At 41.2% G+C, this 15,312-nt stretch overlaps 1 protein-coding gene across 8 annotated transcripts in view; it reads left to right on the top strand.

Annotated features, from left to right (window-relative positions):
• MITF (melanocyte inducing transcription factor) overlaps positions 1-15,312 on the top strand; it is a 99,483-nt gene that overhangs the window by 55,809 nt on the left and 28,362 nt on the right. The window lies entirely within an intron of this gene.

The raw sequence follows: 15,312 nt of genomic DNA, 5'->3' as shown, positions 1-15,312 counted from the left end.
TATAAAGGAAAACAACAAAATAGTTTTGTAAGATGGAGTCAAAACTCTTTACAAAAGAGTTCCTCAGAAAGCCTTAATCTGAAATATGGGTGAGTTTCCAGCTACTTGCAATGAGTCTTTGTAATCCTTTTTTTGTTTAAATGACTTGTTTGCTGTTAGTAGCTTTGGATTCCTTGTCCCACTGGAAACTGTAGGAGCTTGTTAGTGTCCCTCTGTCAAAGGGCATGTAGCTTGCTAATTACTCAGGGAAAAACGTGCACAGCTATAAGAAAAGAGATAATTTCACGCACTGCTTCAATTCAAGTAGGCTGAAGCACCGTGAAATGTGTGAGTAAAACAATGTCAAATGTTTTGGAGAAGTTTGCTGACATATTTCACGAAAATATGATTTTCAGCAGTTTTGTAGAGTTTGCCCTGCATTATTGCTGGATCTTTTTATTACAGTTTGTTGTTTAGTCAGTGAGCATATTCTTACCACATAAGTTAGCTGAGCTTGGTGACAAACCGCTCATGTTGTGCTTTTTGCTGTTGTATACCGATGATATGCAGTCAGAAATTCAGTTTTAAAACAGACTTGCTGGCTCAGGATTTTGAGGGGGTCTGTGTGACAGGTTTATGGGGAAAATATAGGATAATTTTATTTATTGAATCTGCATTATGATGTTGTGTTGCCAGCACTAAAACTAACACTTGATTTGGGATAGTAGAGTCATAATCCAGTATGTGATCTAGGAGCAAAAGGGCAGCAGTTGCATTTTGAATTATCTTTCTCCATACACACACATTTCCATTAAAAATTAAATATAATATTCTTTGAGCACGTGAGCATATGTCTATAGTGAGGAGTCTGAAATTGTCTGGGAAGAATTGTTTTGTCTAATGTTTGTGTATTACTCACAATATTTGTGTATAACAATTTCTTCAGCTTGTTTCCAGGTTATGCCTGTAGTTATAAGTCAGGTCCAGCAGATGTGTAGGTGCTATGAAATAGGGGTTTTTTTGTGATGCACCTAGCTAAATAAACATCTATTACTTATATATAAGTTTATTACATATATTACATATATACTTACATTACGTTTTTTACATCCTTTCATCCTAATCTGGTAAAATATGAGTTTTAGGGTATTTTTTAAGTACTGTGAAAACTTGTAGGAAAGTGTTTATTTTTTGATGATATTTTACTGATAAGGAAGGAGTATAACATCTTGAAGAAGCATTAGCAGTTGTCATTATTGTTCATTTTGCAAATGCCTCTTTCTATGGGAGGGGAGGGAAGGCAGCCCTTGATTTCTGAGGGACAAACTTCAGAAATCTCTGCAGCCAAAAGGTGATGCAAATGGGGTTCCAGGGCCCTGGCTTGTCACAGGATCTGTGTGCAAAGCTGTAACCTGCTGAAGCATTTCTAGCAAACTTCACCCACAGGACTTGAACCTGAACCCTTGTCCCTTAGGATTCCAATAAAGGTATTTGTTCCCCATTTCCCTCTGATGGAGAAGGATCTCCTGGAAAGAGTTAGGACACTTCTCCTCCTCTTTAGCCCAAATAAGAGTGCATGACCACGTATAATAAAACATTAGGAGAATGTGTCCTTAAGCAGTTTGTAAAATAAAACTAGTTACTGGCAACAGGTACCTTTTGGCAATGGAATTCCATTTTGAAGGTGATACTTGTGGAAATATCAGCAACCTGCTGGACCAAAAATGACTGTCTTCTCATCACCTACATTTCCATAAGTAACACTCAAAATCAGCAAAACCAAGTCCTCTGGAGCTCTGCCTGTGAGAGGAGAGAAGAACTGCAAAAGTGAGGAAAACAGCAAAGCTGCTTTGCATGGCTTTGCTGCTTGTGCTTTTGGTGGAGGAAAGCAGTGAAAGATTCACCCATTTATCCTTACTTGTAACAGTGGGCCAATTCTGTACAAAAAGAAATTAGTACAAAATGCCAGGTTTGAAGTCATGATCTTCCTGAAAATTACCACAGAGGCTTCAGTGAGAGTAAGATTTGGCAACACATCCATATAGTTTTCTTTGTGGTTTTTGGGGGGATTGTTTTGGGGTTTATTTTTTTTGATTTGTTTTTCCAAATAGGATATTTGACTCAAAAGCTGAGATTAACAATAACTCAGGATCTTCCTGGTGCCAGTGTGCTGACAGCCAGCTCTGGCTGCAGTGACATCATTTCCCTGCAGCTGCTTTTTACACTTCAGTTGTTTTTTAGCTGTAGACAAATTTTCCATATGCGCTGTACAGAAGTTTTAATAGATAAATAGGGAGCTAAGTTGCTAACTTTACTATCCATATGTTCTGAATTTAGTGACCTTAAACAATGAGATAGAAAAAAAGGGATTTTTTACACTTTCAGGAATTTTAACCTGCAAGGAAACTTTGTTTAAAAGTGATCTTTTTCAATGTTACTTCACAAACAACACCAAATCTAGCACCTGGTTTTGTTGTGTTTGCTTGTTTGTTTGTTTTGGTACTTTGCATCAAAAAATCCCACTCTAAGCCTGTTGAATTTGTCAGTGTTTAGTGGTTTTAATTATGTTGTGTGACTTGCCCTTTCACCCATATCTCACAGTGTGAGAAGGAGAATAATACTTGCATATCTGAGGATGGTAATTCAGAATGACTGGTTTAAAAAGAAGCCAGAGGTGTTAATGAGCTTGGATTTTATATTTGTTTTCAAGATGTCCATTTAGAAACAATACAGAAAGAGAAATATGTACTAATCTATGTCACGTTGCATAGGCATCTCCAAATTGCATAACATTTTATGCTCAAGGCCATGTGAATAAATTGGATTTCATTTTCTTGAGTAATGACTTCTCATTGCATCACTCTTCTGCCAAGTAATGTAACTTGGCAAGGTAGGAGATGACCTGCTGGAATTCAAATTTTGCATTGCTTTGTGCTGCCTAATTAAGAGATGGTCTGGGAGTACGTTTGATGCTTTTGGAACAGTATCCCTTCAACTCTAATAGCAAAAGGAAGATTTGTTACAGCTTGTGGTTATCCTTCTGCAGAGCTGGGGTTGGCTTCCTGGGCTGGTTTGTCTTTGAGCACCTTCTCATCCATTGGAGATGAACTACAGAGAGATGTCACCAGCAATTCTTTGCCTCTGCATAATTCACCTTCTTTCTTTGCCTTGGAAATAGGAATATAACATAAAAAATTATTTATTGGAGTAGTTTCAAGCCGTAGTAAATCTCATTAAGGATGGAATCCCATAAGGATGCATGGGTCCCATAAGGACCCATTCCTTATGTTTTTATTTATTTATATTTAAAAGGTTTAGCACCTTTGCAAAGAGTTCATCTTAAAACTCAATTGTTGTTGTGCTGTGTGACTGATTTCTGGATCACGCTTACTGTATAGAAGTATGACACAATCCCCTAAATCCTTTGAACCTACCTGTCCAAAAACCAATGTGGCACTGCAGAAGCTGTGGCTGGTGTGTGTCCCCTCCATGGGGGCAGCAGCACAGGAGCATCCTCAGGAGGCAGCACAGGCTGGTGTGTGTGTGTCCCATGGGAGCAGGAGCACAGGAGCATCCTCAGGAGGCAGCACAGGCTGGTGTGTGTGTGTCCCATGGGGCTGGTGTGTGTGTGTGTCCCACAGGAGCATCCTCAGGAGGCAGCACAGGCTGGTGTGTGTGTGTCCCATGGGAGCAGGAGCACAGGAGCATCCTCAGGAGGCAGCACAGGCGGCTCAGGGCCAGCACCGGCCCACGGAATTGCAAATCAGTTCCACTGAAAATATTACCAGTTCTTGCAGGATTGAAAACATTTCTGGTGGGCAGCTGACACCCAGCCCTCTGCATGTCTCACTAAGCAGATGGAAGGTGGAAAGTGAAGGGTGAACATTTCTTCCCTCTGGCCCTCCATGGTGCTTGTTGGCGTTCCTCGGTGCGTGGATGTGACACTTGCTGTCATGTTTCTGATGTGATGCACCAGGTCACAGGCTGATGGAACCTAAACTGGGGATGTGCTCTGAGTTCCTGTCCCTGCTGCTGCATGCAAATGCTCCCAGGCATGAGGTTGCTGCACATCCCCTTCCTCCTGAGTGTTGTCACACCAAGTACATAGCATGACAGAAATCTGCTGGACTTCTTACACCTCTCTCTCCTTCTTTGTCTGCCTTTGGGGTTTGAAGAATGTAACTTTTCTTTGGCACAGATGGGAGATGTGCCAAATATACTACTGCCAATATCAGCCTCCAGGGCTGCAGTGGGAACCTGCAGTGGTACAGATATCTTTGGAGAGATGCGTAAATACTTTGCAGGTGATAAGGTAAAAGCAGGTCTCCTCACCAGCAGGTGATGTAGCAGGTCCATTTCATCCCCTTTTAGCTTGTTTTTGGAGAATGAGAAAACAATTCCCTTGCTCCAGGGTCCTGCTTTGGGACTCTACATGTTGAGGTCACTGCTTTCTGGGAAAAAAATCTCTACTTGTGCATATGCTGCATTGCTAATAGGGCAGTTCACCCCAAAATATGCACAGGTATATTTTTTATATATATATATATATATATATATATATATATATATATATATGTATCTAAAACATATGTATGGAAGCATAGACCACAAGCTCATTTTTATGTTTGTCCTTAAGGTATTTTAATAGTCTGTCTCCATACAACAATGCTTATAATATGCGAAACATTCAAAAATTTGTCTGCTCCTAAAGCTCTCACTTTGGATTCCCCCTGCTAAACTGCCTGAGTTTGTGTCTTCATGGTAGGTATTAGTTGCTCTTTTGGTGCCAGAATTTCATCATGGCCTTTCTTTCTTGTCCTAAGCAAGGTGAAACCTTTCCAAAGTCTAGAACTCGATCCTGTGTACTGGATTCCCTCTCTTGCTTTTTTATTCCAACATCTTTGCCTGCCTTATGGCAGTACTGTGGGCTGATCACTGCTGATACCAGAGTGGGTGTGGTTGTCTTCTGCTCAGGGCCATCCCATTGCTGCAGTTTGTGCTCGTCTTTTCCTGCTCCCCCTTTTTCTGAGTGGACAGGAGTGCAGGCAGCCAGCCTTGCCTCTCTCCTTCACCCTCATGTCATTACTCACTCAGACTTCAAACGTGCCACCACGGTAATCTCTGCATTAGAAACCCTGTATTTCTTCATTTTTGAAATGCCAAGCATTTCTTCCATTTGATGTTAATCACTATTGGACATATATATAAAAAAATACCTCTTCCTATTCTATTTCCAAGGTGCTTTTTCCAGAGTGACCTGTGGAAGCTCTGCCTGGCAGGGAAGGCTCAGCAGCTGGCACTTGTGTTCTTGGTGTAATAATTACCATAAGACTTCATTGTGTGGAGCACTTATCTCACAGTTCTGAAGAACAGAACAATGGGATGGCAAGATAAATGTGTGGTACTGCCTGCCCCAGCAAATGTGTGTTTGTGGACGTGCTTATCTGATTAAAAGTTAATTTAATCTCACCTGACAATGGTAGATAGTAGTGTGTGCTGGTGTGTATTTGCAATCAAGAACTTAGACAAGTGATTTGCCAGACTGAGTCTTGGTGAGCTGCAGATAAAACATTTAAACTAAGGTTACTTACACTTGGTGACATACTGCAAGTCATCAGCAGAGAAGATCTTGCATTTAGCTACAGAACCACTAAAGTCTGCCTTGCCTCTTCAGCCTTCATGTAAGTAAAAGTATCTCTCAGGCTTTAAATCTTTTGCTTGCTCAGTGGGTTGAAAGCTATTTTAAAACAAGCACTGGTGCTTGTGGTCTGCATCAGTAATAGAGGTAAAATGTAAACTCTTGCTTAACACCCAGGGTATTAGACATTAAAAATGCATGGAATTCGAGGGGGCAACATACTTCTGTGTACACGTATCTGATGGTTGACTGCTAGTGCAAAACACTGCTCTCACCCTTCGTTCCAAATGCCCTTTTCCTATGCATGCAACATGTGTGCACTTGGCTCTTGAGAGAAATGGTTGTTGCTGATGAAGGTGTCTGATTTTCCATCTTGTTTCTTCAGCTGTGGCACAAAAATGCAGCTCCCAAAGCTCGGGGACAAACCGTGCTGCTGCTGGGGTTGAGAGGATTTCTTGGGAAAATGATGTGAGCAGAGTAGCAAAATAGGTGAGAAACAGCTCCTCATCACAGAGCTCTTGCCTTGCAAGTTCACAGTAGTTGCCTGGAAGTTTGAAATAACTTACTTGCCATGGAGGAAATCAGGATATACTCAGACAAAATGATGCAGACAGCTGGAGGTCCAAGCTCTGATTGCTCCTTGGAAATTCTTGTTGGTTTATATCCTAGTTGGTGGTCTTGAGGATTTGCTGTCTTCCCACTGGCAGGGGAACATCCACAAAATTACGAAGAGCTTGCTGAGTTCGGTCTGTTACAGCTTCAAAGCACTCTTTTTTTTATGGTCTAGACATATTATCTGCTGGCTGAGTTACCAGACCTTGGGAAAATGATGGTTCACCACGTGTCAGTGGCTGTTTTGGACCTGCAGAAGATGAGTTAATCTTGTGCAGATTAAGATTTGTAGGTGCCCATAGTTGTGGGTATTAAGAGCATTGATGAGGCTCCACAGCCCCCAGGTTTTAGCAGCCGGTACCAAGTCCTTTGTCAGGCAACATGAATTTAATAACCACGTACTCCTGGAGCCAAGGCTGTGAGAGGAGGGTGAGTGCTGGTCACTGCAGTTGTGTTTGCTGAAGCCACGGCTTAATTTAGCAGAAAATAATGCCCAGAGCCACACACAGTGCTGGCAAATGTGGGAGCTGGGGGGAGATCCAGGGGGGCCTCTGCTGACACCTTTGATAGGCCTTAAATTTTAAATGTGAAAACTCAGATCTGCTTAAAGTAATCGTTAGGTATTAGGTATACTCACAAATATTTCAGTTCTTCAGCTGGTTTGGCAGCATTATTCTCTGAGATGCTGAACCTGTGTAGTGAATGAATTCAAAGTGACAAGCTGGAGGCATTCCTGCCATTCAAGAGAGGCTTAAGGAATTTCTTATTGGCTAAATTACAAATATGTAGCATTTTGCCCAGCACTGCATGGCAATTTCAACCTGCCTGACCGTGACAAGATTAGTACTTTTCCTCCCTCTCCCCAGCAGTAATTTTTTTTTTTTTAAATTAGATTAAGAAGTACCAGGCAGAGATGCAAAAGCTTGAAAGAGTGAAAACCAGCCTTACCTTGAATGATTCTGTCTGTCATTGGATTGGTTCCTTAATTAGCCCCATGTCCTTTAACCTCTTGAGAAATAAGTAAGGGATAAATTTGGGGATAAAGACAAAGACGCCTGGAGATTTACCACACACCGCTAGGTAATTCATCAAGGAATGTTGGTAATTAGCCCTGCCTCTTTCCTTTCTGGCTCATTTAATAAAACTGGTTGATTTAAAATAATGCCTGCTGGTTCATTATCAACTACTTTAAGAGCCAAGTTATGAACTTGAAACAAAACCCAGTATTGTGTTGTCTGCAAAGGACCTGGCAAGCGTTTGTTTTGTTTTTTATAAAAAAGAAATTGCTCTGTCTGGTCATCAGTCTCCCCAGCTTGATAATTAAATATTACTTTGTTTGGATTATCATTTGGCTTTTTGGGTGTATTTATTCCTGGTGTCTACTGCTGAGAGGCAGAGAAGAGGGGAAAAAATCCAAGATTTTGAAAAGGTACATGTCAGATTGTGTTAAGAAAGCATGGCCTGATGGAATTCAGCTGAATAAGGACTTCACAATAGTAGTAGTTGTCCAGTTGAGGAAATGGGCAGCTTTTTTAACCCTTTATCTCTCAGAAGTGAGTGCCAGCTAAGTGCCTTGTTCTTTGAGCAAAATTATCTATTTTATTAACCTCTTTAGTGCTTGTTGTGGAAATTTTAGTGCTTGTAGTGGAAATTTTCCCCGAGCTGAGGACAGAACTCATCTAGTTTGTATTTATTTGGGAAACCATGCACCAGTCTCTCTTTTTCTGTATAGATGGGAATAGCATTACTTGGAAGTTAAATGAGAGGCTGAGGCCAGCACTGGGTCAGCACTGCTGCCTTTGCAGTGTCTGGGAGAATTTCTCCACTTGGAGTTTGTTACAGCAACACTTGCTGGCCAGGGGATCTGGTTGGGTCAGTCAGCCTGAATGAAAGAATGAACTTACTGTAAATCTTCCTTTAATAATTAATGCCAGACTTAGGTTGCAACACCTCTTGAAACTGTTGTGGGCTAGAGGAAAAGCTGGCAGTGCTGGCCTTCTGCTGATGGAATCCTCTGTAAGACTTTCTGAGCATGGAACCTCTCAGTATCATTTGGAGCAGGATTGGATGTAGTGTTTCAGTGTGAATAAGTGAGAACATCCTCCTGCTCATCTTCCATCCATCTCTTTTCCATCCCCTGGGGTAGTGCTTATTCTTGGAATCTTGTGTTCGATCGGTGCTTTTGTGATCCAGCAAAACTACATGTCTGCTTTTATATACTTGGCAGATTAATAAATAAAAAAAGATATTAAATGTGATGGCCTCTGTGGAAATAGAACTCTGATGGTGGTTCTTTTGTCACCAATGATAAAAATAACTTGCTCCTGCAAACAGTTGCAGAGGCCTCTGGGGTGTTGGGGTAACAGCTCAACCCTGCAGGTTGTCACTGGAAATTCTGCCACTGGATGCCAGTAACCTACTTAATTATTAATTTGAGACCTGTTAATAAACTCTGATAGTTTAAATTTATTTTAAACTAGGTTTGTTTTTTCCAGCTTGTAAAGATGTCAAACAGAAAATCAAATATCTTTTAACCAAAATAACCCCCAACAAACAAAACTCTAATACGAGTTTTTGTAAAGTTAGAATGTGCATGCCAAATTAATAGTTTGGGTTTTACACATCATACTGTTATAACATATTGGAACAATATATATTATGGACCTCTGTGACTTTGAGTCCTAGACTTACTGAATATCAGTAGCTGAAGCTGCTGTCAGTTGTTTGAAAATTCTTGTGTAAGTTATATAGCGCAAACAGATTGTTTTTGAGTTGATTCCCAGCAGCAGGCACTTTGACATCAGTGTTACAGTAATTAAACAGTAATTCATAGTGCTGCACTTCCATAATTTCTCAGCAGATGGCATTACGGTTTCCAGGACTGTGTATTCCTTGGGAAAGCTCTCAGCTGCCAGGGAATTCATCATTCTGAACTATTCCCTTCACCAATGAGGGCTAATACTCAGCTGTTAAGCCTGTTTTGACACATTGTATTAATCGTGTTGTTTGGTTGTGTTGTTGTATTTTATTTTCCCAGAGGTGCCTTTAAGCCATTAACCAGGTAAAAAGCTGTATGTGATAGTTACTGCATTTGAAAACTAAAGCAAGCTGCCTGTTTTTGAGTAAAATTGCTACTGATGTCCAGCAGAAGAAATATAAACTTTTTCAGCAGGTAAGACTAGAACATTAAAAAAGGTTAAAAACCAATGTTTTCTATTGAACATTCCCAATCCTCAAAGCCATGTGAGACACAACTGTTCTGTGTTAAATTCTACCCCCTTCCTGCTTTTTCCTGCAAGTCCTGATTTTTGTAGAAAATGTCAGCCAGTGAAAGAGAAATCATTTGGAGCAGAATTTGATGCCATTGTGGAAACAGTAACAAGCATTAGTGTGTTCCTAAATAAACGGGGCTTGCAGAGCACAGAAGGCATCAGCTGTTTTTGGGCACCCCTCCTGTGTGCATCCCTGGCTTCTGAGGGTGTTTTTGTCACTGACCTGGCTGGAATCCGTGTCCTGTCCCCCATGGACGCTCTGACATCAGCAGGAGCGTGTCTTGCGTGTCTGAAGAAACCAAAGTTTCAAAGAGCTGGTTTTCTGTCTGGGAACAATGTGCTCCTTGTGTCTGTCTGTGTGTCCATCCTCCCTCTCTTCCTGGGTGCAGAGAGGGGCAGATCTGCTCACCAGGGAGCATCACAGGCCATGCCATGGATCCAGAATGAGCTTGGGGCACCTGGAGTTATCCTGACCTACAGTCCAAACCACTCCTTTAATCTCAGAGCAAAGTTGGAAACTAAGCAAGGCAAATGAAAGCTTGTATTTCAGGATGCCTTCCTAAAACTCACCCAGAAGTTCCTGGTTGAAACCAAAACTAAATTTTCTTAGTGGACGTAATGGCTGGCTGTGAATTAAATCTTTTTGTTCTGTCAGAGGAAAATAACAGTTTTGTTCTTGGAAATGAGTCCCTTCCTTGAAGACATTTGAAGGCTGAGGTGTAGCAAACAGCCTGTCTGCCTCTCTCAGGTCTTCATAAAGCTCATGCCAAGACCTGCAGGCAACACTAAATGTTGTGTTTAAGACTACTTCTGACTTCCTCAGGCTGGACTTCTCTGCTTGTTCTGCTCGTGTTTTTTTCTATAGGTGTGTGGATTTTTCTTTTTTTTTTTTTTTTTTTTTTTTTTGTGGATTTGGGCAACTCTGTGGGTAATATCGTTAGGAAAAACTTTTTCCAGTTTACCAATATCAGTGATCCAGGATGCCTTTGCCCTTAACCAGCATATCTGTCCTGATGACACCTAAGTGATAAACCTGCTTTTGGGGAGACAGCTTGTTTTTACTGGGGAGAGAAAACCTGCTGTTAGTTCTGCTACAGCCTCATGTGAATTAGGGCTGTTCTGTTGAGCAATGTTAACATTTCAGAAGCTGCTTTAAAATTAATTATAACAGTGCTTTAAAGTTCATTTTTGTCTTGTTAAACAGAAAATTCTGAGGAGTGAAACTTCTGTTTAAAAAATTGTGGCAATCATCTATATTATCATAAGTTACTGATTGAAAAGTTGTCCATTGAGCTGTCTGAAAGCATTTTTTTCTGTAGTGCTATACACAGTTCTGCTTCCTGACTGCCACCAAAACCATACTTTGCTGAAGTATTTGTGAAACTGTTTAGGGAGGGAATAAAATGACCTTGAATGAGTCAGCACTTGTGTGTAGCAATCGTAGGCCTTCGGTGCTCCTTGCTTTCCAAAAGGAAATGAATTCTGGACCACAGGCACCATTCATTGCTGGGCACTTAATGGGCTCCATTCACATCAAAGTTCATATATTCCTTAAGGCTTCAACCTTGTATGGTTTGCTGTGTAAAAGGAAAAATACTATTTAATCATGCTACTTTGGCTTTTCAAAAGAGTTTATCCTTTTTGTACACTGGCTTTTTGAGGGAAGGAGTGATTCCTTCTGCTCTGGAGTGCTGCTTATGCAATTAGTGGTGGCTCTGTGCAAAGTGCCACTTCCTCCATGGGTCACTGTTCCAAATTGCCTTCTGCCTTTCCCTGCACTGTTTGATCTAAGACATAAGGAGAAAGCTTCCAGCCAGGGCTTCTGTGGGATTATTCTTCTCTCTGAACTTGCACTTTCCCCAAGGAAATGTGTTAATTCCATTTGTCTGCCTTGGTTAAAGGCTGCAAGGACTGAGCTGGATCTCAGTGGCTCTGCATGATCTCAGCACAGCCTGGATGCTCCTCCTTGGATGCAGAGTGAGGAATGTGCTGATTGCTGCTGGAGCCAGGGAACAGTGGCAGATAATAGTTAAAGGAACCCAGTTCAACTTTGTGTTTTCTTCTCTGGTAGCTGCAATTCCAGAAAGCATGCCCAGGTAGCTATTCCTGCCAACTGTACATAGTCAACTCAGAAAAAAATCAAAAGCAGCTTTACTGTTACTCAGGCATAGAATCCTGGAATGATTTGGGTTGGAAGGAACCTTAAACAGCATCTAGGCCAATCCTCCTGCCATAGAAAGGTGACTTTTAAAAAATCACTTTAGTGGTTTTCTTTACCTGGGTTGTTGTTGTGGTCCTGTAGACATCTGTACCTGTGTCACAGGGAGCTGCTGTGGCAGGGCGAGAACAAACAGTTGGACATCAGCCCTGGCACCTTCTGGGGCTGACTCTGCCTTTAGTGTGGAGCAGAAACACGGCTCTGAAGTCAATTCCCAGTTGTCCCCAAGTATTACATATTAGCTTGTTTTTTGCCAGTGCTGTTGATGAGTATTAATTAGATTCTTGTCAGAGGAAATTAAATCAGGAGACCTCATGTTGTGCAGCCACTCCTGGGAGTTCAGTCTGAGAGCAGGCTGGAGCTGGTCTGACACCAATGGCTTGAAACTCATCATAGTGTTCTGAACCATTCACCTGTGGGTCCCACGTCTCAGACCACATTGTTGGCTATGGTGGATATAGTGGCATCTTCTTGGCTCCAGCAGATGTTAAAATATCCTAAATTTTCATTTTTCATCTGTTGAAACTTCTTTTAAAATAAACTCTACAGTGTGAGCTTATTTGTATTTTTAAAGCAAATTAAAAACAATTTGTTCCGTCCTGTATAGTGTTATGTTTAAATGGGTTTATTCTTGAGATTTAAAAAAGGACAAGGGAGGTGGGGAAGTCTGAGTTAAGATCTAGTTAATCTCCATCTAGTCTCTAATTGCATCCCTAGCATCTGGTTGCCTTGAATTGTGTTATGTCCCATACAGTTCCTTGGGCAGCTACAACCTCGTGTGTGTTGTCAGTCAATGATCTGAGGTATGTTATGAAGTACATGTCATGTTTATATTTTTGGGTATTAAAAGGAGATGCACAGTTTTTTGCATAAATACAACTTTAGTGGAAGACACTCTGCCAGTTTCCCCTTGTGAACATCAAGCTGTTCTTGCAATAGCACTTCAAGGGTTGCGTTAGTGTGGGTCAAGTGCGGTTTAAAATAGGATTCTTCTGAGACCAAGCCCTGCAGGCCCTGAATTTCTTTCTCAAAAGACATTTTGATCTTCTGACAAACTATTGCTTCTGAATTTCTTGGTGCTTCATATTTGCAGCTAACCTTTGGAGAACTGGAATGATAACACACACTTCTCTTTGTGTTTTGTGAATGTGCCTCCCCTGGTGAGTCGATGGCTTGTGCTTTTTGAAGTTCAGATGAAATCATTAAAAAGAGTTTTCTGTAAGATGTTTGGCAAGATGGAATTTTTCTGGTGTCATGTAATAAAATGTGTTTCCAGTCCTGCAGAAAGAGCCCTAACCCTTACCTTGACAGGATTTCACACAAGAGAGAAACAAGAGCTTGCAGTCCCTTGCAAGCAGGAGTTTTATATTTGCTCACATGCTGCAAATGCTGCTCTGACAGGTTTGTGCATATGTTGGAAAAACACCATGGCAGAATTTCAAACTATCTCTTTATATAACCTGTTTTTCAGTCCTAAAATTTTTGTGATAAGGAACATGCTTGTGCAACATCTGTTGAAGTAATCAACCTGAGCGCAGTTCTTTATTACAACTGCAATATAAGCAGGGCTCCTGACAGCTGACTGGGGTTTTGTCGAAGATTTCACTCTTTCAGTTGATGGTCCTGCCAGTGCCCCATCCTTTGGCCTCATTGAGGGTCACTTATATGGACAGCAGCTTCTCATTTCACAGGGTAAATAATTATTTGCCTGCCATATGTGAAATACCACGAGGAGGAGGATTTTCAACAGCTCATCTCAGGGAAGACGTGGAGGGGCAGGTGTGGGGAAGGTTAAAACATCAGCCAGGGGATGTATCTTGTTTTTGTAGGTATAAAATAGATTGTGATGTCATGGCTTCATGCATGTAAAGCTTGAGATCTTAAAGGGCTGAATTGTTGGCATCCTTAATAAATGAGCCCATGTTACTCTTGGTTTTTTGGGAGCCAGATGATAGCTACTGTCTGACTGTTGTGGGAATAAGATCATGGGGTGCAGAGGTGAGGTCATACAGCCTAATGCCTATTTGTCCTAAATATGTCTTTCTGTTACAGAATTACTGTGGTGACATGCCTTTAGCTAAGAGATAACTAAAACACTAAATTCCATTGTGGTTTCTGGGTTTAAAATGAAGAGTGAAATAAGCTTACTTAATTTCTTGCTCTTGTTACTTTTAATCTCTTGTGGCTGCTCTGGTGTCTGCTCTGGCATCTACTTTGTGAGTGACATGTCAGGAAAGAAAAGATGTGATGTTGCTTAATGGAAGTGTTGGACTTAAGCACTCCAATCCCAAGGAAGAGCCACCATCATTGAAAAGTAACCCTGACACTGTGGCTTTCAATTTGAATGTTCTCTGTGGCATCAATTTGGCCCCCTGAGTTAATTCTCCTCCAGAGAGATGTCATGCTACTCCACACAAGGGATGACCCACCTTTCTGGCTTGCCAAAGTCCTCAAAAAAATCTCTGTTCTGGTATTTAGCAGAATACTTCACATCAGAGCCAGTTGAGTTTGCATGAAGGTGACTTGGATTATCTTACCTTAGCAAACATGATGATCAAGCACTCTGAGGGACTGAAACTCTTTTATTATAACTCAGTAAGTTTTAATACAGTAATAAATAACAGCACAGCTCGTTGAGCAGAAGGATAAAAATCAAGGAGTTCAGTGGTAAGCCAGCTTGCATTTCCTTCGTGTAAGTGAAGTCAGCGATTTATTATTATTTTAGGCTGTGTCTAATGGTCATATTAGTGGTGTGAATAAAATGGATGTATCTGGAGTGCTTTATTCTTCTGATTGTTCAAGCCTTCCATATTGGGGCTGACATGAGACATCATCAGCTGTAGGCAAAGTGGTATAGAGCCCAGCTAAGTCCTTCTATTTCTTTATTAGCTGTAACATGTAGAAGCTCAGGGCATGTTACCAGTGTAAAACTGTTTTGGATTAACACCATCTTCATTCTCTCGCTTCTTCTGGTGGCTCTGTGTGTTTGCTGTAAAGCAGAACCCCTCCAAACAGGCATGCTCCAGGACCAGTGGCCTTTGTGCTTGTAGCCAGTGTGTTGCCAAGTGCTTTGTTAAAATAAATGGTCCTTTCAGAATTATTTTCACTCATGTTTTGGGATGCTTCTTTGAAAGTTCTGTAGGAAGACTTTCCAGTTGATGTTGAAAGCTGTTCCAGCAAGCTGTTTGGGTTTTGGTGTGTTTGTATTTTCAAATTGGGCTCATGATTGGTGGCATGCTCTTGGTATGTGCTGTGTAAGCGACGTTGACAGCAACCCAACGTGTCCTGTGGAATTATGTGAACAGTGAATGGAGCAGTCTTTCACTTGATCTTTTCCAGACAAGTAGGTCAGAAGTGTAGATGTCTTTGGACAAGTAAGCAACAAGATGTGGAGGTTGCACTTGATGACCTTTAAAGGTCCCTTCAGCCCCAGCTATTCTGTGACGTCCTGCTGATATACAGTGTGCCCCCAAAAAGAGGTTCTTTTCTGTGATAACCCAAGAGTTGCATTTGAGTTTACAAATGGCTTTTATTTAAAAAAGAGAAGGATACAACTGTTTCTGTGTGTGGCATTTGGGTGTTTGATAGATTTT

The sequence above is a fragment of the Zonotrichia albicollis genome, chromosome 12 (assembly GCF_047830755.1).
Source record: "Zonotrichia albicollis isolate bZonAlb1 chromosome 12, bZonAlb1.hap1, whole genome shotgun sequence".
NCBI lineage: Eukaryota > Metazoa > Chordata > Aves > Passeriformes > Passerellidae > Zonotrichia > Zonotrichia albicollis.
The sequence above is the reverse complement of the archived record's forward strand: the minus strand, read 5'-3'. Positions and strand labels throughout refer to the sequence as shown.